The 23,176-nt window shown below is 45.8% G+C and overlaps 1 protein-coding gene and 1 long non-coding RNA gene across 9 annotated transcripts in view; one reads left to right on the top strand and one right to left on the bottom strand.

Annotated features, from left to right (window-relative positions):
- The window catches only part of lingo2 (leucine rich repeat and Ig domain containing 2), a 285,847-nt gene that overhangs the window by 225,397 nt on the left and 37,274 nt on the right, over positions 1–23,176 (top strand). The gene's annotated exons all lie outside the window — the stretch shown is intronic.
- LOC111849395 (uncharacterized) overlaps positions 6,424–23,176 on the bottom strand; it is a 76,756-nt gene continuing 60,003 nt past the window's right edge. Inside the window, exons 7-9 of the long non-coding RNA XR_002839508.2 lie at positions 10,676–10,829; positions 10,319–10,476; positions 6,424–6,676 (exon numbers count right to left, since the gene is read on the bottom strand). This is a non-coding gene — a long non-coding RNA (uncharacterized lncRNA). The remainder of the gene's footprint in view (positions 6,677–10,318; positions 10,477–10,675; positions 10,830–23,176) is intronic.

The following is a 23,176-nucleotide window of genomic DNA, read 5'->3' as shown; positions in this document are numbered from 1 at the left end:
TCTTTATGCAATGCAGTGTGTGGTACATCACAGTGGATAGTATTGGTCCACTAATATATTAGGTACAAAACAAAATCTCATAGAGCCTTGTTATTGATCAGCAGACCTCTCTGACCAGAGTTTTTCAAATCGGCTTTGTTGCATCTTTGCCGTTTGTTTGATTGAGAAAGGTCCATAGAAAATTGTCTCACCCGATGTCTTTCGACAGGATCAGAATGAAGTACACAGTCACAGGCCTTAGACTTAAAATTACTATTGACTGGGTGACTAAACCCTCTTTTCATGAGGTTAAGGGTCTCCCGGCAGTGGTGGAGACCCTCAAAGGAGCAGAAGCACACCCCATTTGAAACCAAAGCGATTTCCCTCACACCTTAATCATTCGACCAATGCTGATTCATCCCACAGACAACAATAGCCTCTATTGTTTATATGCTCCTCTTGTATACTCCTATGTGAGATTGGGTTTGTGCTTTGAAACAGCTGAATGGTGGGGGGTGGAGGGGGGGCAATACGACGTGAAATGTGTTTACAGATAAACGAAGGGTGCAGCACTTCTGCAGAAGACACCACTGATATGACACAGGCAGGGCAAGCCTTTCATTATGCAGTGACACACAGTACAATGGTCACCACATCAGTAACATGATATTGTGAGATCAGTGTAAATGCATATACCGATATATTAGAGTGAGTGACAGGGGTGGAGCCAAACCTTGTAGAATGGAGTGGCCAGACTAAATTCAATGATTTTAATGCAGTAGCAATGAGGTAATATTTTGCCATTTTGTCATCAGAATTACTGTAAATGCTTGAGATTTGGTTTTTATTTTTTTTGGGGGGGGAAGTACTGCCTGGGGTGGACGTGTGTTTACTAGGGCCACCCACAAATCTGCCCCTGGTGAGTGAATACGTGTTCTGGTGGCACAGAAAAGCACTTAGAGATTCTGGTTATTCTGGTCATTTGATGTTTTAGTTAAAGTTGGTTTCATGATTATGTCGATACTCTGAATAAATGACACACATCGCACATCAGTAATATACCCGACAATATACAGTACACAAGCCAGGCACCAAAACACCGCCTGATTGTCACTGTGTTGGTGAAAGTGTGCTGCAGCATTATGTTTCTTATGTATCTTACGTTAACCCTTTAACAAATGTTCTTCAGCATCTCTCTTAGACCTCATTCCTCATTGTCCATTAAAGTGATTAGCTTTTTTTATTGACACATCCTTTATGTTATACTCAAGCAGAACAACCCATATTTCTAAGTCTCAAACTACTGCAAACAGTTAACTTTAGTAATTAACCTTAGCAATCGAGGTAAGCATGGGGACTCACATGTTCGACATCTTCAGCACTCTTCAGTCGGAGCGTTATTCATGAGACCGTTATCAGGAATGATTAATTAAAGAAGGGACTTTTGTCTAGACCCTGGACCAGCTACTGCCCAGTAATTTGATCAATATAACGTGGGGTATATTTTCACTCTGTGATCTTTAATATCATTATCTTGCTTTCCACTGGAACTGGATCTGGAGGTCTGACTTATTGTGCTGCAGTGGGCTTTGGAACACGATATGTAGGCAGAAGCCCTGATTAGATCTGAAATCAAATATTTCACCTGGGCAAAGTAAGGTCAGAATAAGTGTGAATGTGCTTATCGCGGTATAGCATTGGAATGTGGAAGAGGGTGGGAAATTTAGGTTTCATCTTAATCCCGTGCAGCTGTATCTGCAAACCAGAAAGTGAGACAAAGGAAGACAGAATTTTAGCTTTGGCCAACAGGCCAAAAGATCATAATGTGCTGTTTTGTTAAGGATTTAACGATCAACTTTATTACAATAATGTACTTTGAAAATCATGTGCAAAAACAAATCTATCTATCTATCTATCTATCTATCTATCTATCTATCTAAAAAATATCCCTCATATGCCAAATACATACTGAGCTGATAGTGACACTAAATTACACAGTTATTAACGGTTTATAAGAATCAATAATGGCTGAACTGATCAGTATTCCCAGGGTGTGTTGGCTAGCATTCCTGGATGTGCATTTCTGTCATGGTGTCGAGTCTGATTTGCATAAATATTTGAAAAAGACAATTGAATAAGTCTTGGGGCTGGTCGAATTGCACTGAATGATTTTCTGATAAAGGGGCAAATAGCCAAGGATACTGGGACTGCCGTGGTAATAAGCATGTAATCAGGCTATTTATCAACAGGTATTTTAAGGGTGAAGATGCCCAGGGGAAGAACACATGGTGATGAATGAACAAACAATGTGAAATATGGAGGAATATCAAGATAAGTTGTCATTTAGGGAGAGGCTCTTCTCGGGGCCATAAGGGATGATGACCTTGGGACACAAATATGGAGATACGGTAGACAGGGGCTGGTCGAATTTGAAAAAGGGGACAATCTAACGAGAAGATCAGACTATACTGCAGAGGCTTTAAGTTCTTTGAAAACTGAAGATTCGCTGTGAGTTTAGTTGCCACTGGAGTTTAGGTTCCATCACACAAACCGCACTGTGACGTTTTATTTCCTGCCTTATTGATTCTAATTAATGCTTTGACATTCAATACTGTATTGTTTGATTGATTAATATTGAGCAGTATCTTTGAGTTATCTTCAATTTGACGCGTTGCTGCTTTTGATGCTGTGTGAGTTGTGCATGGGTGTCCATGGGTGTTATGTGTAAATCTTTCATAATGTCCTTAAAAAACATTGTGTCTCACCTGCTACCCCATGACATCATTCTCAGTCACATTTGGTCCTTGGAACCCTTTAGGTGATGGGTGTCGCCCTCCCCCCACATTTTAATTCCACTCGACACACATTTTTCAAGGCAAGCAGTGTGTGGCTCATTGGGATAGAGCCCTGTGGTCATGATCAGAAGGTCACTTGTTGAATACCTTGGTAAGTAGAGTGATTTCACTACTGAGCCCTTTAACAAGGCCCCTAACCCCAAGTGACAGGCTACCCTTGCATTCTCAAGCATGCTTTACGTTGAATAAAAGTATCTGTTAAAATAAATTAATGTAAAATGTAGATATCGCTTCACTTTGCATTTGTAAACTCTTAATCTAGATTACCCCAACGTGTTACAGTTTTCTGATAATGAGACTGCACTGCGTATGTCTGCGCCAGTTCCTCCGTCTGATGGTCTGCATAACGGACATGCAGTGTGAGCATCACTGCCATCTTTGTCAAAAATAAATACTATGCTGACTGTTTTTCTCATCTATGTCAGTCGTCATTCTCCTCCTCAAGTTATCACAGATTTTTATAGGATTTTGGAACTGGCATAAATTTGCCTGGAGTAGAAATTGTAGGCACACGATATATGCAGGCAACAACCCGCTCGACTGAATAAATAATGTAGGATAAAACAATTGCTAACAAACTGTGACGTCGTATTAAATATTAAATGCTACTGAAGCAGGAATAATTAGCGAGACGACAGGTTTAACAGATTTTTTTTTTGCTCACACATTCATCAGATTGTTTAATAGAACAGAGTCAAAACACACTTGGCCAAAGCACAAAGGGTTTATGTCTCAGATCAACAACAGCCGAAACAGACGAAATAGCATCAACTATGTCTGAACGAGGCTCATCTCAGCCAGAGGTTGATGCCGACATTCGTAGCCGACAGGTGTTGCTTAATATAAGCCAGACGGCCGTGTTAGAGGTATGATACCGATAATCCTAGAATGGCCACTGGGGGCAACCTGTCGCGATTCTCGCCGTGCCTGACAGACGGCCGTCTGAGTTGTAACTATGACAGCTATTTCTGCTCCAGCTGCTCTGTAAATTACCCGCCCCTTCCTGGCCTCCCTCTTTAAGTACAAACCCATGGCTCTCCAAGGCCATTTACTGAGAAATCTCCTTCACTGAACTGAGTCTGTTCCGGGCTATTAGAACAAAAACTCTCCCAGCTTTTCTGTTTGTTAGACTGTAAGATGGTGCTTTTTTCTGAGAGATTCCTGAGCAAGACGCCATTTTCTGAATGGCATAATGAATACACGTTTCCGTAGAGGCTTTACCGAAAACAAACGCACTTCCCGAGGTAACAAACAGTCAAACTTGTTTTAAGCATAGCCACTTGATTTCCTGTGAGTGTTTAATCTCAAACATCCAGCCCTGTGAATGCTTTCAGGATTGGTCTGGGATCGTAGCTCAGTTACAAACATCTAGGAAGGTTTTTTTCATCACTTACGTAAACTGACTGTAGCTAAGTCAATATTTTATTCTAGTACATGAGTTCTTAATTAATTCATAAATAGTAGAATTTGTGATGGTATTTCTCTGTAGTTCAAAGTGCACTGTGTCTGCAGGAGGGAATTTGTGAGGTTATAGCCGCGTTTTGCATCTCTGAGGAATGGCTCAAGATTACACAGGCGTGGATTAGATACTGATCAATCAGGATAGATGGTTAGACGGATGTAATAATGTGATGATTGTAGTGTCATGTTAGATTCTCGCATAATTCTAATTTCTTGTTGGTATACACATAATCTGTCCCTTTAACAGAACCATCACCGCACTTCAAACACCATCAATCAATCAGTCAGATTCATGCAGCATCAAATTTATGCAGAGCATATCGGGTTGTAATAAAACTTGGTTTAATGTCTTTCTCAAAGAAGAAAAAAAATCCAGTGGTTGGAAAATTGAAAATACCTCTGAAAAGGTCAAAAATCACAAATGTGTGGATGACAGCTATAGCAGATCAGCCATCTTGGTCAGGTGATATTGCCGGTGAAGGCGGTGCAGTTACAGAGGTGACTGTTACACTCTGTAGTAACTTCTGAGTCAGTAACGGAGGTGACTGATACTCTATACTAACCTCTGAGTCAGTAATGGAGGTGACTGATAATCTGTACTAACCTCTGAGTCAGTAACAGAGGTGACCATTACACTCTATACTAACCTCTGAGTCAGTAACGGAGGTGACTGATAATCTGTACTAACCTCTGAGTCAGTAACGGAGGTGACTGATACTCTATACTAACCTCTGAGTCAGTAATGGAGGTGACTGATAATCTGTACTAACCTCTGAGTCAGTAACAGAGGTGACCATTACACTCTATACTAACCTCTGAGTCAGTAATGGAGGTGACTGATACTCTATACTAACCTCTGAGTCAGTAATGGAGGTGACTGATACTCTATACTAACCTCTGAGTCAGTAATGGAGGTGACTGATACTCTATACTAACTCTGAGTCAGTAATGGAGGTGACTGATAATCTGTACTAACCTCTGAGTCAGTAATGGAGGTGACTGATACTCTATACTAACCTCTGAGTCAGTAATGGAGGTGACTGATACTCTATACTAACCTCTGAGTCAGTAATGGAGGTGACTGATAATCTGTACTAACCTCTGAGTCAGTAATGGAGGTGACTGATAATCTATACTAACCTCTGAGTCAGTAATGGAGGTGACTGATACTCTATACTAACCTCTGAGTCAGTAATGGAGGTGACTGATACTCTATACTAACCTCTGAGTCAGTAATGGAGGTGACTGATACTCTATACTAACCTCTGAGTCAGTAATGGAGGTGACTGATACTCTATACTAACCTCTGAGTCAGTAATGGAGGTGACTGATAATCTGTACTAACCTCTGAGTCAGTAACAGAGGTGACCATTACACTCTATACTAACCTCTGAGTCAGTAATGGAGGTGACTGATACTCTATACTAACCTCTGAGTCAGAAATGGAGGTGACTGTTACACTCTGTACTAACATCTGAGGCCATAATATTAAACACTGTTTTTCTTACATTTTTGGATTAAAAAACCTCTGTACCGGCTGCATTTTTCAGAATAATTAATTTGCACTAACTGAAACTACATCAAAGAAGTTTCAGTACCTTTTCCATAAAACATTTCAGCTTCACAGTACATAGAAAAAAAGTTATCTTGGGAGAACATTGTTCACATTGACAAAACCTAGACGTTAAGTTAACTTTGCCAATTGAATTCCCTTGGGCCCAGCTAGAGGAGACGCTGAAAATACTGTTGTTTTTTCTGTTAAGTTTTAATAAAAGTCAGTTCTGTGTGATCAAAAGGCACCAGAGGCAAGAGTTTCCCCTTAAAATTTCTTATGATACCAAGAGTTAGCAACTAATTAGTAGGGAATCATAATGTGCTTATTCAGAAACAGGTACCTTCATGTATTTCCTTATTGTTTTAATTTTAAATGCTAATTTTCATGTGCTGTTCATGTATTTACCATTTTCCATTTGTCATATAAAGTATCTACCACACAGAATATTCATCTAAACAGAAATGTAAGTTTGAAGCAAAGATTTCTGGGAAAAAAAAGAAAAATTCAATAAACACTTTTTATTTGTGTTTTTGATTGAAATATCAATCTCCTTGTTATTCATTAAATCCCACCTTCTGTCCTTTTTTCCCCGCGCCCCCTGAGTGGTTCTGACCCCAGCCAATCGGCTTTGCTCCCCTGAGCGAGAAGCCAATCGCAGACAGAGATTACGCGAGCGTGAAGTTCACCTTCTTCAGAATTCTGCTGCGGCCCCTTGCGTGCATTTGCCGGCCCCGCGGAGGGACAGGCCATCTTGTCAGGCGTGTTGTCACATGTCACTCGGACGCCGATTGCAAAACCAGCCTCTATTCTTTCCCAGACAGCGACTCTGCCATTGTGAAATATCAAAAAGAAAATGGAAGATGTCAGGGGGGGCCTGTTCCGTAAGGTATGATTAAGGTTGCCATGTTGGTCGTGAATACGGTTGTCATCTGAAGCATATAGGAATCCTAGCACAAAGGCTGCAAAAGTAGGCAACCCTTGGATGTGGTAAGGATGGAGTAGCAGGTTGCAAGTGTCTAAAGATTTGATCAGGACTCTAAACCTGCATTTGCAGTCCTGTGTCTTTAACCTGGATATTTAGCCTAAATTTCTCTGGCAAAATATCCTCCGACAGAAATCTGTATAACTGTAAGCTGATAGAAGTATATGTTATAAAAATAAATGCAATGCTGTCAAAGCGAGAACCAAACAGACAATAATTATGCCCCCATTCTTATGTTTATTGAAATCCGATATTATATCGATGGGTGCGCAGCATGCATGCATGTGTGGAGAAGCATTTGTCTGGATTATGGTGGGAATCTGAGGCAGCAAACTTCAGCACATCGCCGCTCGAAGCCTATTTGAGGGAAGCTACCCCCCTCACACACACAGGAGTACTGTACCTCTAGGGCGCGCTGCTTCAGAGTCCAGCAGCTTCACAGAGGTGGGCAATCTTATCTAGAAAGAGCCATTGGATGTGCGGGTTTTTGGTGCAACTCACTAATTAGATTACTAATTAGAGGCCTGATTGGCTGAAGAGTCCTCACACCTGGGTTTGAGCAGCTGACCTAAAGGTTACCCAGAAACCTGCATACATACCGGCCATTTGCCGATATGATTGGCCACTCCTGATATGGCTGAAGGCATGATAGACCAGTCCCACGAAGCTTCTGCACTCTAGCTCTGTGCATGAGAGCATGCAGAAATGCATCGTCGCAATACCCAGCTACAGCTACACGTGTGTACGGTGCCGAGAGAGACAAAACGAGATTAGGCTGTGCGTTAATCCTGCTTTCAGATACCTGTGTCCCTCTGTCAATACCAGCATGCAGGCTTGATTTATGTGAACCATTAAAAGCCGGGGATGAACAGTGCTGATTGGTCCGAGTTATCTTCTCAGGGGGTTTAAGGACACATTAGTCTACCGGCCACCATCTCTTTGAATCAGAAACGGGGTTTTAATTGGACTGCTGAATGCATGCTCTCTTCCTGTCCTCCCAGAGCCATGAGTTGCCTTTTTTTGTGGGGGAAATTGAGTGAAATTTGTCACTTTTCTGTCGTCCCATTAAGGGTTTAAAGCAATGAATAATAAAAATTCTGTCTGAAAGAATCTAGTCAGGGGTGTCATGGTGTCTATCATCCCTTCAAGATGTTTTTTAACTGGAAATCCTTGAAAGGGGGCGATACTTTGCGGAAGAAACCTGTGAAACGGAGGAAGAACTGATGACCTGAAGGTTTGAAGGCAAAGAAAAACGTGTCTCTTTAATTTGAGTGTGTTTTATAGCAAGATAAGGATTTGTGTTTTCCATCCTTATTAAAATAATCGAAGGAACTGTAATTACCAGGGGGAAAAGAGATCCTGTGTTAAGAAGCAAAGTTCGTCATTACTGACCTGTCATGACCAAAGCCGCGGTATTTTTATAAGTATTTTTCTTATACCCTTCAGTACAGAGCAGGAGGATTTAAGAGTTTCCTTGCAGATGGATGCTTGTGCTTGTTAAATGTGTGTCTCTGGGTAAGTCTCGGGGGAGATCATTCCAGCCTCCAGCGAGCTACAGAAAAACCCCATCACAGGACGTCAGAGAGGGGGCGAAGGAGAGAGGGCAGGGGGTGCTGCAGACGGTCAGCACGGGATCTGTGAGGCTGTGGATCTGGGCGAGGGACGCGAGAAAACGTTCGCCGCGGCCATCCGTCCTGCGCGGCGAGAGCTCTCTGTGTTACGCTCGTGTGGGGGTGGGGCGAGCCCGGTACACGATTGGCTGTGCCTTTCCCCCGCCGACCCCCCCCGCCGTCATCGGTAATGGAGTGCTAGTGGAAGAGCTCACACGCGCTGAAGTTCCCGGGTGATGAAATGATTAGTCCGTGTGCTTCAGCCTTCCGTGCCGTCGATAACGCAGCGTGCCTAACAGATAAACGCGGCGAGTGGCCGCACTGCGGTCCGATCCCATTCCGCCTGCTCAGAAACACATAGGAGGGGTGGCTAACTCTGCCCATTACCCGTGCCATCAACTACCACTACAATTCATGCTAAAACTCAGCTCCTGCAGGATTATATAGAGGGGCGGGGCTACAGGGACACTGGCCCCAGATGAAAGATGATTGGTCCTCGAAGTACCCCATCCCCGTCACTCATCGATTCAAAGCATATCATTGGCTAATGATGAGTTTCGGCCCTCTATATGACTTATAGTCCCCCCCCACCACCACAATAAATTATCCGAGAGACACCCCTGAAAGAAAGGAAGGAAATTGGTGGGATGGAGCTGTTTAATTCCAGGAATGAGCCACTTTGTGGCCTGACATTTTAAACAGCAGCCTTCTAGTCTTTCAGATAAATGAATAATAGTAATAGTAATAATAATAATAAAAGACGTGTGATTGCAGCAATTGCAGTGTAGCCATGTACTGTAGTAATGCGATCCCAGTTTGTGTCCTTGCTGCTCTGGTTTAATTAATTCCTCCTCCTAGTCTTGGTTTATGTTTACATCCCTATAGACCAAGTAGCTTACCTGCCTCCGGGGAAATAATGTACTTGACTATCCTCCCTAATCTAATCCCAAACGTTATGATCTGTGGACACTATTTTAACAGCCAGCGGAGTGCCTCTCGTCTCTGTACTTTTTCTTTTGTTTTCTTTTGCGTTCACGCGGATTGGATTCTGCGTCATCCAACCCTCAGTAGCAGCAGTAAAGATGAACTGGAGAGAATATAAGTGAGAAAAGGCCACAAATCCCCCATATTAGAGCACAAGTCACAGCACGTTGTCCGAAGATTTCCTGCCTTCCTTGGGGAAATCAGACAAAGCTCTGCTGCTTCCTGTGTGACCTGTGCTTCGCTTGAGCTCCGAAATCGCTGCTCTGAAAATACCATTAAGACTAACAGTAATTCCCTTACACTTGTGATGTTTAACAGTGTAAATCGGTCAAACCAAAAACAATAACTGCTAATTGGCTTCGCCATTAAATGAACTCACACTTAGTGGCCTCTTTATTAGGTACCCCTACTTAGTAGCAAGTAGGACCCCCCTCATAAGTGTTGAGTTGTTTGTTCAGAGCAGCTGTTCCACACACCACTGTTGTTCTAAGCTGTTATTTTTGCACTTGTGGCCTTCCTGTTAGCTTTAATGAGTCTGGCCGTTCTCCTCTGACCTCCCTCATTAGCAACGTGTTTTCAGCCACAGAAATACCCCTGACTACTTGTTTTTCATTCATCGCATCATTCTCTGTAAACTCTAGACGCAATCTTTTGTGGAAATCTCAGAACGGTGACTGTTTCTGAGGTGCTGGAACCACCACATCCGGTATCAACAATCCCATCATGTTTAAAATCACTTAGATTGTGCATCTTGGCCGTAGAAACACTCAGCTGAACAGTGAGTGAACCTCTTCACCATGTATTCGCCATGCCTATGCATTTTATATAATCAGCCGCGGCCGCATGAATCGCTGTTCGGAGGAGCAGGTTGTTCGTATTAACGAGGGTGTACCTAATAAAATGGCGGAGCCTGGACCGTTGTGAACCGGCACTCTGATCGCCGTCCATGGCGAGATGTTCTGAACTGCTTCCTTAGCCGGCACACTGCCAGCGTGTGATGTTTCCACACTCTCTGCGGCTCCATTCGATATCTCTGTCGTCTGAGCCTATCTGAGTGATGGGAGACCAGAAGAGTCACGCCTGGCCGGCGCGGTTTCAGCGGCAGATCAAAACAAAAACAATATCAAAGATGAAAAGGAAATGTCGAAGGATCAGTCACAATCGCCCCGGATCCCGTATTGGTCTATTACAGCTTCTCTAATACGGTGGCAATTTTGTTCCCCCAGTGGCGAGACTTTATACAAGATACCTTTGAGTTTCATGTCTGTGCCGCCATTTCCTTGTTTGTAGAATTAGCTTGTTTCTCTTCTACCTGAAGATACTTTGTTTCTCACACTGACTCTGCTTTTCATTTTAGTGTGGATGATGTTATGCAGATCTGCTCATAACAGAGCCCTGGACCCCTGTAACAACACATTACTGTATGTAATTACACTGCATTATGTAATAACACTGCATTATATAATCACACCACGAAATGTAACAAATGACTACATTATAATTTTATATTGCGATAGTACCCTATTATTATTATCATCAACATTATCATCGTTATTATTATCATCGTTAAATTTGTTACATTCTGTCGAGTTATCACTTAATGTGGCATAATTACATAATGCGTTTACGACCCCAGACATGGGCCTAGTGAGATCCAGCTCTGGTTCTGATACGCAAACCTGCTGGAGCAGTTCGGAGTAGTCTCCTAACCGCTCAAATTAATTAAGACTGGAAGACAACCTCCAGGGCGCAGTGCGAGTGAACTTGGATTAACAATCAGCTCATTTGAATTCCCTCAGTAGTGGATCCATTTAGAATTTGTCTTAAAGATCGCCTGTCATGTAAGATACCTAACAGAGCCTAGGCAAGTCCTGATCCAGGCGACCGGGGAGAATTAAGGTTCTGATAATCTTGCTTTGGTTATCACTAAGTCACAAAATCGTGCAGTTCTGCACAGGATTTGATGTCCAATGTGTTTGGACAAACGCAGTGAAAATTCTTAGGCCGCTATTGCAGGTTGTGTGTATCAGTGCAATCTGGGACAGCAATGCAATAATAGACCAGACAGCATAACAAAAACAAGTGAACAATAATTTAGTAATAAATTGGTGATGTCATGGGAATAAGGACACGCAAATTACCACAAAAAGTAGTGAAGTGCAGATAAAGTGCAGATAAAGTGCAGAAATGGAATAACAAAGAAAAGAAACAAAGAAAAAAAATTTAAAAAATAATAATCTGTTGGGGGGGGGCGGCTCTATGAGGTTGGGACTCCTGAACATGAAGGTCATCTTTGTCTAGTCTTGTAATTAGAAGACATGTGGAATGTTCTAGAGTGAGAATGGCTTTGTGTGGCCAGTGACGCTGCCCTGTCTGTCCGTTTTGTGTGAGTGGGGGGGGGGGGGTCATGTATATATTACGTTTGGGCCCCCCAATGGGATAAAAACCTGTTATTCTGATGTTGTGTGGACCATCTTTTCAGCCTCGCCCCCCCTCCACTTTTAATTTTAAAGAAGTGTATGACTGCAACCAAAAAACCAAAAATACCCAAAGTCTCGTATTTTGTTTGGTTACTTGTGGTTAAGGTTCGGGCTGGGTGGGGGTTAAGGGTGTCATATTGAGATTAGGGTTTATCCCATAGAAGTGAATGGAGAGTCCCCACAAAGATGAATACACACATGTTTGTCTGTGTGTGTGTGTGTGTGTGTGTGTGTGTGTGTGGTGAACAAACAAGCCTGCGGTTCCTTCACTGATTTTAGTAAATAATCTCAAACACTCGCAAAGCTCAAATAGGCAACAGCAAGATGGGAAGAGTCTGCCTTTTATTAAAGTATACAAATATTACAGGCGAAAAAAAAATGCTTATGGCATGGCACTTTCCCTCAGGAAAATCATTATATCTCTTTTATTTGTTTGTTTTCAATATTCATATAAAATTAGCATCGTTTTCGCATTAGCACGCCAGGGGAAGGAAAAAGAAATCAGCATTTTGTCTCATCTCAGGCGTTTACATTTATAAAGTATATAGTTTAGAAAAATGCATTTGACTGGGACAAGGGTAAATGAAACAACGCGATCTGAGGGACAGACACGTTCACCCAGAATGGGGCACCATTTGCACCCAGATAAGTCATTAAGTGTTAAAGGCATTGAAATACTGAATATGTTACATCCTTGCAAGATATGGTGTCTGTTTATGGTCAAGGTTACCATTAATGAGACTATGCTAGTGGTGGAAAATATGTAATTTTGCATTGTGGCATTCAGTGATGTCTGAGCACGGAACGATAATAAATACACAAACGTGTAGTTCCTGCACCGGCATGACTCAACCCACCAATCCGCTGCCGCTTCGCATTTCCTCTGTTGATGGGCCGTCCCAGTGATTTATGGGATGGATGCGCTGCTCCCGCCGGGCTATCTCGCCGGCGTTCCTGCTGTTGCCCCTAGCGCCAGCTGGCTTGGTAAAAAAATACTGAAGCCCTTAGCTGGCAAGCTCCGCCTCCGCTCCGCTACGTCAGCGAACGCGGTCAGCGGCGGCGTCTGGCGTGGCTAGGAGCTTGGAGCTGACCGCTTGCCTCCCTGATCAAGCTGACGCAAAGGAGATGTCGGCAGGGGGGGGGGTGTGCTTTTCCGGGGCCTATGACCCCTGTAAGAACAGTATGCTGGTGTCACACACGTGCTTAGCTTACTGCTGGCACACCCTCCCCAACCCCCCCACCCCGCACCCCGCCCTGCCTGCACCCACAAGCCAGGCCTGACTAAACGATTTGACAAGAATTTTTTTTTTTTTTAAATAAAGCAGAACACGGTTTTTCAAAATAATGAGAAATATGAGAAAAGGTGTCAGGCTGTTTTGCGACGGGATTAACATGCATCCGTGAGAGTATTTGTCAGAGGGGAGTCGAGACCTTAAAGGGTCCCGGTGATTAAAGCTCTTCCCCGTCCTATTTCTGTCACAAGCTGGCAGCTCGTGGCCCAGTGACCTGTATGAAGGAGCCCCCAGACAGAAGAAGGTGTTCATTTCAGCAGAGGGGAAGTAAACACACTGTGAGCAGGGGGTCGGTCAGGGAAAGTGACAGGGCGGCGGCATAGGGGAGCCCATGTTGTGTGGGTGACTCGTACACTGGTGGCTTTTTGAGCTGGATTAAGATACTGGGAACGTGCAGAGAGACAGAAGCTCGCTTCCTGGACGGGAATCTGGTGGCTCTGGTTATTTGCGGGAAATTATTGGGGGAGTTTCACCTTAATGCGGTTCATGTCACGGCTTGTGCATATTGACGAAAGTCTGAAAATTGGAATTACACATTTCCCACGTGACGCGGGGATGTGCAAGGGGATGTGCTTTAAGGGGGCTGAGTGGGAAGGTAATGAAGGGACAGTAATTTCAGCCTTAGCTCAGAGGAATCACATGGGAAAATTACATGGGAGTAGGGTATTGGAAAAGCTGTGCAAAAGGGGTGCATTACGCAGATGCATTAAGGCATTAAGGAAGGTTTGTTGTTTTTTGCCCCTCCCCCCAGATCTCAGGGGCCCGACGTAAATGCATAGTTTGAGTGGTGGTACAGCAAACTACCGCCAAGTCCACAAAATTATGGAAGATTCCTTGATAGCAGTCTCCCATTCAGAACACAGGCTGTTGAAAAAGAGAGAAAAAAAAATCCTTTGCTATGTTTGCCACATCCTCTTGATGAGGAGCAGGCAGGACATGAGCACTGCAATTTGTATGTTCAGGACATGAGTGTCAATTAATTATTCAAGTGCAAAGTGTAAGCCACCTCTAGCTAGGACAGTCAGCAGTGACATGTTACTCGGGGCATTTGAGGCGTATCCAAGCCCCGCCTCCAGTGTGAAGCCCCGCCCCCACATGTGAAAGCCACGCCCCCCAGCCTTGCAAACCCAAGCTGGTCACTCCAACACTGATGCTTCATGATCAATCCTATTTCAATTCTACTGCTAGACATGGCCATGAAAGCATGAGTGAACAATGCTGGGGGAGTGGGGGGGGGGGGGCGATACTGTTTATGTTCACCCAGTATTAGACCAGAGAGAAGCATCAGGAAGGCATTTAGGGTCAGTGGTCCTGTGATACGGTTTACTGACCTAGTGGCATACATGTGTTTAATATGTAATGCCACCTTAATGACCTTTGATAGGCATTCCTAAGAAGACGGCGACGATGATGATGATGATGATGATGATGACGATGATGCACATTATCAAACAAGCCTTATCCTTGTTTTTGTTGACTATAATTGCCTTCAGTCAACCTTATTGCTGGACAGGTTTGTTGTCGGCTAATGTTGCTTTAATGTTTATAGCACATCACCTCTATCCTCTACTGCAGTGTTTCTCAGATTGATCCTTCAGGAGGGAGCGAAAAAGTGGACCAGGTTGACAAGCGAAACACTGCTGTACTGAAAGATAAATGATAAATCCGCATCTTCCTTAAATATTTCATTTGCGAGTGCTGTTCTTTATAGCCACAAAATGAGCCCTACTGTCTGCCTCGTGGCCACACTCCCGCTTAAGTGGCTTGAATTTATGGAGTCCCTCAATACTTTTGCACATTCCCTTCGGGCTACCTTGCAATACATAAATAATACGCTTCCCCCCCCCCACCAAGATCCCTCCTTAATTTACCCACCGTCTAAGTCACCGTTGCAGTACATTTCCTTAAGAATGGTTCACTGTGCGTAACATTGCTTTTTCAATTGACCTTCGTTACAGAGTCGGCTCAGAGCCCTTAGCGGGGATTTATGGAATGAGAGCTTCAAAGGTCAAAGTTCAGCAAAGTGGCAGCTTTACGGGAGTGACAATGAGAGCAAGGAGCAGGACAGCGCCCCCTGATGGAGGGGAGGGAACAAGAATTCCGCTGGTATTTTTATTTTTTTTTTGGGTGAGGGGGGTCTGGCTGTGTATGCTCAGTTGCCGTTGGCCCCCCAGCGCAAAGAGAGCACCCATGCATGGAGGGTAGGATAGAAACAGCGTCACAAATCATTGTGCCGGGGTGATTTATAATTTATGTTTGAATTATGCACACACTCCCTCTGAACCAAACACTGTAAGCCTTGGGGAGAGAGAAAACAGCGAGACACGTCTTTAAAACTTTTTTTTTCTTCCTCCGTTGGTTTTATTTTTGGTCTGATTGGCAGGCCCGGCTAAACGGGGCGGGCCTGAGCTCACTGTTGCCACGGTAACTGGCCCGTCTCCCGACTGCGGAGTTTCGGAGTACATCTCCCCGCTGCCCGCGTAAATAAATAAATGGGGTGAATTTGAGGCCTTTGGTGATAGTCAGGAGCAGGAGGGAGAGATTCGAGGATTTTTTTAAAGTGGAGGGCATAAGAGGGCCCATAATTAGTACTTTATCATTAGCCAATGATAAGCTTTGAATCAGTGAGTGACAGGGGAGCAGGCCAATCAGGATGAGGCTAGGGATGACATCTTGGACCTGGATGAGCAGGAGAAGCTGACTCTGATCTGCAGGACTGGCACACGCATCCTTTGTGAGGCTCTCTTCCGTGTTTCTTGCATGATCGAGGTGTGATCGACGTACACACATGTCCCCGTCAGTGGTACCCACCGCTGCCAGTTGGTGACCTTTTAGGTTCAGCCATTGGGGGGTGTGTTGGCCTTTGGATGTTGTCCCCCCACGTCAGCGGCCTTCTCGGACATGTGACCTTTTATTTTATGCCGGGAACATCTCTTCCTGGAGCGTCCTGAAGCTCATCATCGCATGACAGGCGGGCTTTGCCGTCCGGCTGGATGCTGTTTTGGTGTTACAACCGATAAAAAAAGTGCCTGAATAAGATTTCAGAAGCCCTTCCAGTCGACATCAGCGTCCGCACGGCGTGAGGAAGCAATTCCGCAGTGAGAGTCGAGCGGTGACTCTAAGAACAGACGCAAGGGTATATGGCTGTGCCCATGTTGCCCAGCAGCCCTGCACTGTGCCGATGACCTGCGTCACGATTCTTGCTGGGCACATATATCGTGCTCATGGAAGAAAATAAGAAAAGAATACATAAGCAAGCGCAGATGACAAGCCTAAGGTCGTGCCCAAGGTCATGTTCAAGGTCATGCAGTGGTACACACGCGAGTTTGAACCTCAGAGCCATCTCGTGGTGACTTCACTATCATCTTCAGATCGCAGCATTGTGTGTGGGTATAGGGGAGGGTGTGGAGTGGAGTTGAGGGGGGCAGTGGTTCATTTAGCCCCCCTGGTCTGCTTTGGCTGTGCGAGCAGGAGGAAGAGGAGGCGCAGGTTCAGGACCAGGCAGGGACCCAGTAGCCCTTAAAGCACTACAGTACGTCAGATCGGCCTGCAGGTTCAGGATCGCCGACGCTTATGAGTCCCAGGCAGATGGTGGGGCTGGCGGTTCCCCTCCCCCGCGGAGGAGGCGAGGAGAGAGGGCCACTGAGCCGACCCATGCACCCCTCCCAGTCAAAGGTGGGCGCCGCTCCTTTAAACATCATGCTGACTTTATGAAACACTCCACATGCGGTGTCGCTCTCCGCCTGCTGACAATCCAGCTGCCCCTGGCTCTCCTTACCTCAGCTCCACATCCGGCTACGAGGGGAGTCCCCCTCCGTGTATGATTCAGGTTCCCCTTCCCCCGGACTGGCGGAAAGAGCCGGAACCTGCATGAGCCAAGAGTACAGGGTGTAATTCCTCTTATATTACAGCCGTCTCTGTCGTAACTGTTGTCGGAGAGCCTTCGCTCTGCGGTTATTTCAGCTCTGTATGTGATTCTCCATTCATCTGTAACTTCACGTTCGGTTCAGGGTTGTGGAGAGCTGGAGTCTATCAGAGGCAGTGAAGAGTATGAGACAGGAGGACACCTTGCGTGAGGACTCACTCAGACACGCTTATACACTATGGTTAATTTATAAATACCAAGTTACTCAAATGCATGTTTGCATTGTAGTAGGAATCCAGAGTTTTTTGGAGGGAATGCATACAGGCTGACACAGAGCCAGGGGCGGGACTTGGGCGGGACTGAGGCTCCAGTGCTGTCCGATGAGCTGCCACACTGCCCCCTATCTGCTGATCTGTGCATAACAGCCCGGTAATTCTGATGTCCTCCTCAGCATATGAAAACCCGGTGTCTGATCTCTGATCTCAGAGATGAAGACCCCAGTTTGGTCTGGCGTAGCGAGAAGTGGGAGGTGCCCTGGTGAAGGGGGAGATGGAGGCGTGTCACGTGTCCGCAAAGCGCTGGCTCCCCCCCAGCCCCACAGGGACGGCGGCCGGGGCGACCTCCGTCGGCAACTGCTAAAAACATCATTTGCATGTTTTTATTTTAAATAAAAAATGGATGGACCGGCTCGAAATCCAGGCCAGGGGGGGAGGCTGGCACAGCTGCCCGTCAGTATTTAATCAGCGTGGACTGCAGGGAGTGGGGGGGGGGGGGACGGGACAGGGTGTTCTGACAGAAACTCGCCTTCACCGCAAAAGCCACAGGACTAATGTTGCGTGGGGTGGAGTGGGGGGGCGTGCAGATCTGGAAGCTGTGACGTCAAGTGGCTCAGTCTAAGAGGAAATGAAACCAACACGGAAAAAGGGGCAAAGAACACGGGGGGGGGGGCGGTGGGGAATAACGAGCAGGTCGTTGGAGCCAAGCCTGAACAAGGCAACAATTAAACCATGATGAGTGGGTTTTAGCAAGCGTTAATTAACAGTGGTGATGAGCAAGAGCAATCAATAAAGGAGCTGGAAACAGGAAACCAGTTATACTCTGTGTATTTTTTATATATATTTCATCATACATTCTAATTGTATGATTGTGTGATACAATTCATGATGTGTTGTATTGTATTATAGTACTTTACTCCAGTGAACCATTGTTTTCCGAAAAGGAAAAAAAAAAAGCAAAGCTCTCTTCTATAGAGGAGATCTTCCTCGATGAAGGATGAAGATCAGGGTCCTGCTTAACAACCTTTTTAAAGATGTTGGGTTCAGGTGATGTGCTATTGGCTGACTGTTAAAGGGGCGGAGCTATCCCTGCAGCGTCGGTCCAGGCTCTGTTTACTGAGGCCTGTGGGCTTGTGCCGGTGTCTTTCTTTGGGGGTTTGAGCACTTCTCCTGTTTGTCTGGTTCTTGTCTTGGTTCTGGTTGCTTGTTATTGGCCGCCTGTAGTCAGGGATCGCCCTTTGAGCCCAGGTGCATGATGGGAACAAGAGAGGCGCAGTAACAGGGCTGAAACACGCCCCATGAGTGAGGCTCCCCCTCGTAGGTGCGGGAGCCTCCGCCGTCTGTGTAAAATCCTCCGTGCGTGTCATTAAAAAGCGGGTCGGCTCCCCCACTATCCCACGGGGTGTCTGCTGGAGAGGGGGTAGGCGCGGGGTAATGGGATTCAGGAGACCCAGCACAGGAGTCACTATTATCCCAAGAAGATGGCCAGGCAGTTTGTGATTTAAGCCTGGCTGCTGTTTGCTTTCATTATGTCATATGCTGGAGGTTCTTCACTCCCCCCCCCTGCTGCCACCCCCCCACCGCCACACACATTGCCTCCCTTTACATAGATCCTTAACCGTTTCCATGCTGAGTGCAATATACATGATAGCAGAAACTTGTGCTGAAAACAGCTCTGCTGCATCCGCAAGGAATTATGGGCAATGTCCGGAAGATACTAGAACTGGATAGTACTTTATTTTCCTGTGGTCATATTTTGTCATGTTTAAAACCGCACAGCAGCTGGGTCCCTCAACAGAAAAACACCTGCAGTTGAGGGAGAGTCCAGGGTCAAGCTGAAACCAGAGGAAAAGGTCTGGCCTGGAGATAAAGCTGTAATTATGGTTAATGCTGTTCTGGAATGCAAACACGAGACATTAATGCACCTAATATATGCTCACCTTTTTTTTTGTCCCAGAAACTCTTCATAAACTCATCTGTCACCCAAGACTTTCCCAGTCCCAAACAGTGAAAATGGGATTTAAAGCTAGGGGTGTCGTATGAATTAACAAGTGGCCAACGCCCCTTAATGTAACTCATGGGTCGCGACTCAAATTTGGGTCACGGCAAGTTCTGTGTGCAGAGATGTAAGTGTAAACATTTTAAAACCAGCAAGCTCCTATGCTGATCCACAATCAGATTTTCCAGCCTCATTCCTCGAATTAACCTATATAAACTGGTCTTGGGTCTGCAAATGCTTAGCGCAAAACTAGTGAACACTCAACCAATCCAATTAGTTTAAAATTCAGTGGCACATCCAATCAGATTTGTGCGATGGGCATTGATTGGCGTACATTGCAGAGTGCACTGCATGCTTTATAATAGCATTAATTTCAACCTATGCTTGATATATGGTCACAGATGTGCTGGCATGAAAAAAAATTGGGTCGTGGTGCAAAAAAAGGTTGAGAACCACCGCGTTAATGAATTATTTGGGGTCAACAGGATTTGGGGTGTATTGTGCATTGAAACAGCTGGCTGCAATGTGACACTTCTATAGAGGCATTAAGCTCTTCTAGGTGATGACTTGGCTCAGAATGAAATTAGATCTACATTACACTAGAGGGGCTGTTTTTTTAAGGATGGCACCTCTGTGTTTGTCATCAATAATAGAAACAGATCCAGCCTTTTCCACTCTGTACAGGAAACATTAGCCCAGTGCGGTGACAGCCTGTTTTATCAGCAGCCTCTGCAAATAGGGGTCAGCATGCAAGGACAGAGGATTCGTGAGGTCAGAGGTGTCACAGTGAGGGCTCTGTCCTGCCGATGGTGGTATTGCCTGTGAGTGGAAGTGAAAGTGATTAATTGTCATTGTTGACACACCACAACAAAATGTGTCCTCTGCCTTTCACCCATATGTGACACAGCAGCAGTCAGCTAATTCAGCGCCCTGGGACCAGTGCTTGGGGGTGGTACCTTGCTGGTAACCCCAGACACTGCCATGTGTTGCTGGTCTTCATCAGCGAATCTGGCGCTAGGGTAAAATGGAAGAGCATTTGCGAGGGACATGCTATCTGTTTCACCCCCAATTAGCATGATTGCAGAGACATCTTATCTGCGAATGCCCAGCTATTTCACCATGAGCGGCCGCTAATCCCTGCCCCCACGGCCCCCCTCCCAGACACGGCGTGTGGTTATATCCCAAAACCGATAGGACGCATTAGCACCAAACGATGTGGTCGTTAGCGATTCAGCGATTCTGTCTCATTGTTTGGCAGGAAGACGACAGGTGGAAGGATTAGCAGATCAGCCTGCTAATTCAGAGGGTGCCCCATTAACCGGACCCCAGGACGTGGCATGGCACCCCCTGCTGTCTGTTTCTAATAACTGCACTTAATTAAGTTCCCATCATCTGGAGCAAATCCCCAAGGGTCATAAGGGGTTTAAGTCCCCCCCCCCCCCCAAGTCTATCACAACCCCAAGCATGTACTGCTTCAATGTACAAGCAAATTTCCACGCAAAGTAACTGGAGAATGTATGTGTTCAACTGAGGCTTAATTTGAACCTGCAACCACAGAGGTGTGAGGTGACAGCGCCACCTAGTGAACAGTTCTTACTATTACCATTTGTTAAATAGTGGACGCAGGGCGAGCTGTCACTCATAACTAAATTGACCGTGCCAGAGCGCACCGTGTGGGACTTATTAGCGAGCATGCAGTGACAGGAAGCAGAAAGGCATCGGTCTTATTCGACTGTGGGTGGGGGGCAGGGGGTGACACCCAGTATGATATCTAGTCTGGTGTGGGAAAGGTGTTTATTCATGATGAATCAGGATTCTGTTAGGCCTCTAGGCAAACCTCTCCCTGGGTATGGCACAGACAATTTCTTAAGTTGGCACCTCCCAGAAAAGATGCCGCCCTGGGTAATTGCCCATCTTGCCCATGCCAAGATTCACCACTGATTCAGTTAAACCAATTATCACTGATATTTATTATTTTAAGCTTGATACTGTACCTGTGTAGACCACAAATCTTCCATTGTTTCCTTATAGATTGGTGTCTGGGGCATGCAAACTAGAGACTGGGGTGAGGTGACTACAGCTGTCTATCGGGGGGCAGGGTGACGGGGGGCAGACAGGGGGGTCTCTGAGGCACGTTTGTCTTCCGGAGGGTGTCTAAACTGCGGCAGAAATGGCGCAGCGTGACGGCGGAGCGCGTGGGTGCGTGCGTGTATATGGTATGTCTGTGCGGGGCAGCCTGTGAGCGTCATTCTGACTGCGAGCTCTCAGCCTGGGCTTGCCCCATCAGAGGAAGGGGGCACCCGTACCTTTACACCCACTCATCATTTAAAAGAACACTCTTCTGTAAAGGAACATGCTGGTATGTGGCTATATGACATCACGGGTCCTTGCTGTTACTGACTAGTCACATAAAGGTGGAATCAAAGGCATTCGCTGATTGTATAGCATGAATGTCACCCCCACAAACCTGAGTTCTATGACATCACGATACTGAAATCCTTATTCCCGGAGCACTGGGTTCAATTAATTGACAAACGTGACGCGGACATCGACCTAATGCATCAGGCCATAGACTCAAATCCTCTGGGTCATTATTAACAATTAACGATGCATTTTGATACACGTATGCATAATAGTGACCAGTAATTACCATTTTACAGGTAGATGGCCACATGCATGTACTAATAATTAACATATTGATAGATGTCATCAAGAATGAGATACTTTATGGCTTGGAAATAGCACTTAGGAGGGAGAGGTTTCCTCAGGAAGAGGCTGTGCAGAACCTGCTTGGCCCAGTGCCGGACAGCCCATTAGGAGAGCTGGTGCCGCCTAAAATGTCCTCTGCTGAGGGGTTGCCGATTAGCCCCCCCCCCCTCCCGATCAAATGTCATCTTTGAGGGGGTTGCTGATTTAGCCCCCCTCCCGAGCAAATGTGCCGGTGGTGAATCTTACCTAGAGCTCCACATGGGCTCCGTCCGGCAATGGCTAGGCCCATTCATGTCATGGGCCCTTCAGTAGTGGGTCGGAGTCGCCCATATGAACATCATGAATAAATAAATGGGTTGAGGGGGGAAACTGCAGGGAGCTCTTGAGGGTCTCTGGGTCTTAATAATGCTGCAGTTATACATTTGGTCCGGTGGATTTTTCTGGGGAAGGACAGCATGGACATGTCCCATCATCACTGGCTCGTACTTTGCACGTGGTCATGTGCCTCCACTACCCGCTCACCGGCTCCCATTTCTTAAAGGGGCAGCGACGCTGCAGTGCTCCGCAGCTTGCCGGGCATGCGGCATGGCACATGAATCAGCAATCACTCAACGGCTATTGCGCCAACAAAGGTACAGTACGTCTGTGGAGCATGGAGCTCCGGGGCTTCCATTTCTCAGCTGCCGTCACGTGATCTGAGCCCACATAGTTGCCCACGGTTCATTTCAGATCACCCTTGGACGTTCACGGTCAACAGAAGGTCATTGGCATCAACTTTCTTGTCTGTTCCATTTGTCCCATTTTTTTATTCCCGCTCCTTGAGATAATGCCCTACCCTGGTTTTAGATGTCTCCCCAGATTTGATTAGGCATCTGTCTCTGGGCAACAGTGTCTCATTTACACACTGGCCTCGGGGGCATTCCTGGGGCTTTTTGCGACTCGTTAAGTCCACACAGGGTGGTATTTGTGGCTCCAGAACAATCATGTCTGGCTCTGCTGTTATAGCACGTCAATCCCAAAGGGGACAGAGTGTTGCTGGTGCGGTGGTACCTATCAACAGGGGTGTTACGTTGCACATCAGAAATGAAAGACCTTCTTCCTCTAAAACAGGGGTTGGCAATCTTATCCTA

This window comes from Paramormyrops kingsleyae, chromosome 12 (genome assembly GCF_048594095.1).
Source record: "Paramormyrops kingsleyae isolate MSU_618 chromosome 12, PKINGS_0.4, whole genome shotgun sequence".
NCBI lineage: Eukaryota > Metazoa > Chordata > Actinopteri > Osteoglossiformes > Mormyridae > Paramormyrops > Paramormyrops kingsleyae.
The sequence above is the reverse complement of the archived record's forward strand: the minus strand, read 5'-3'. Positions and strand labels throughout refer to the sequence as shown.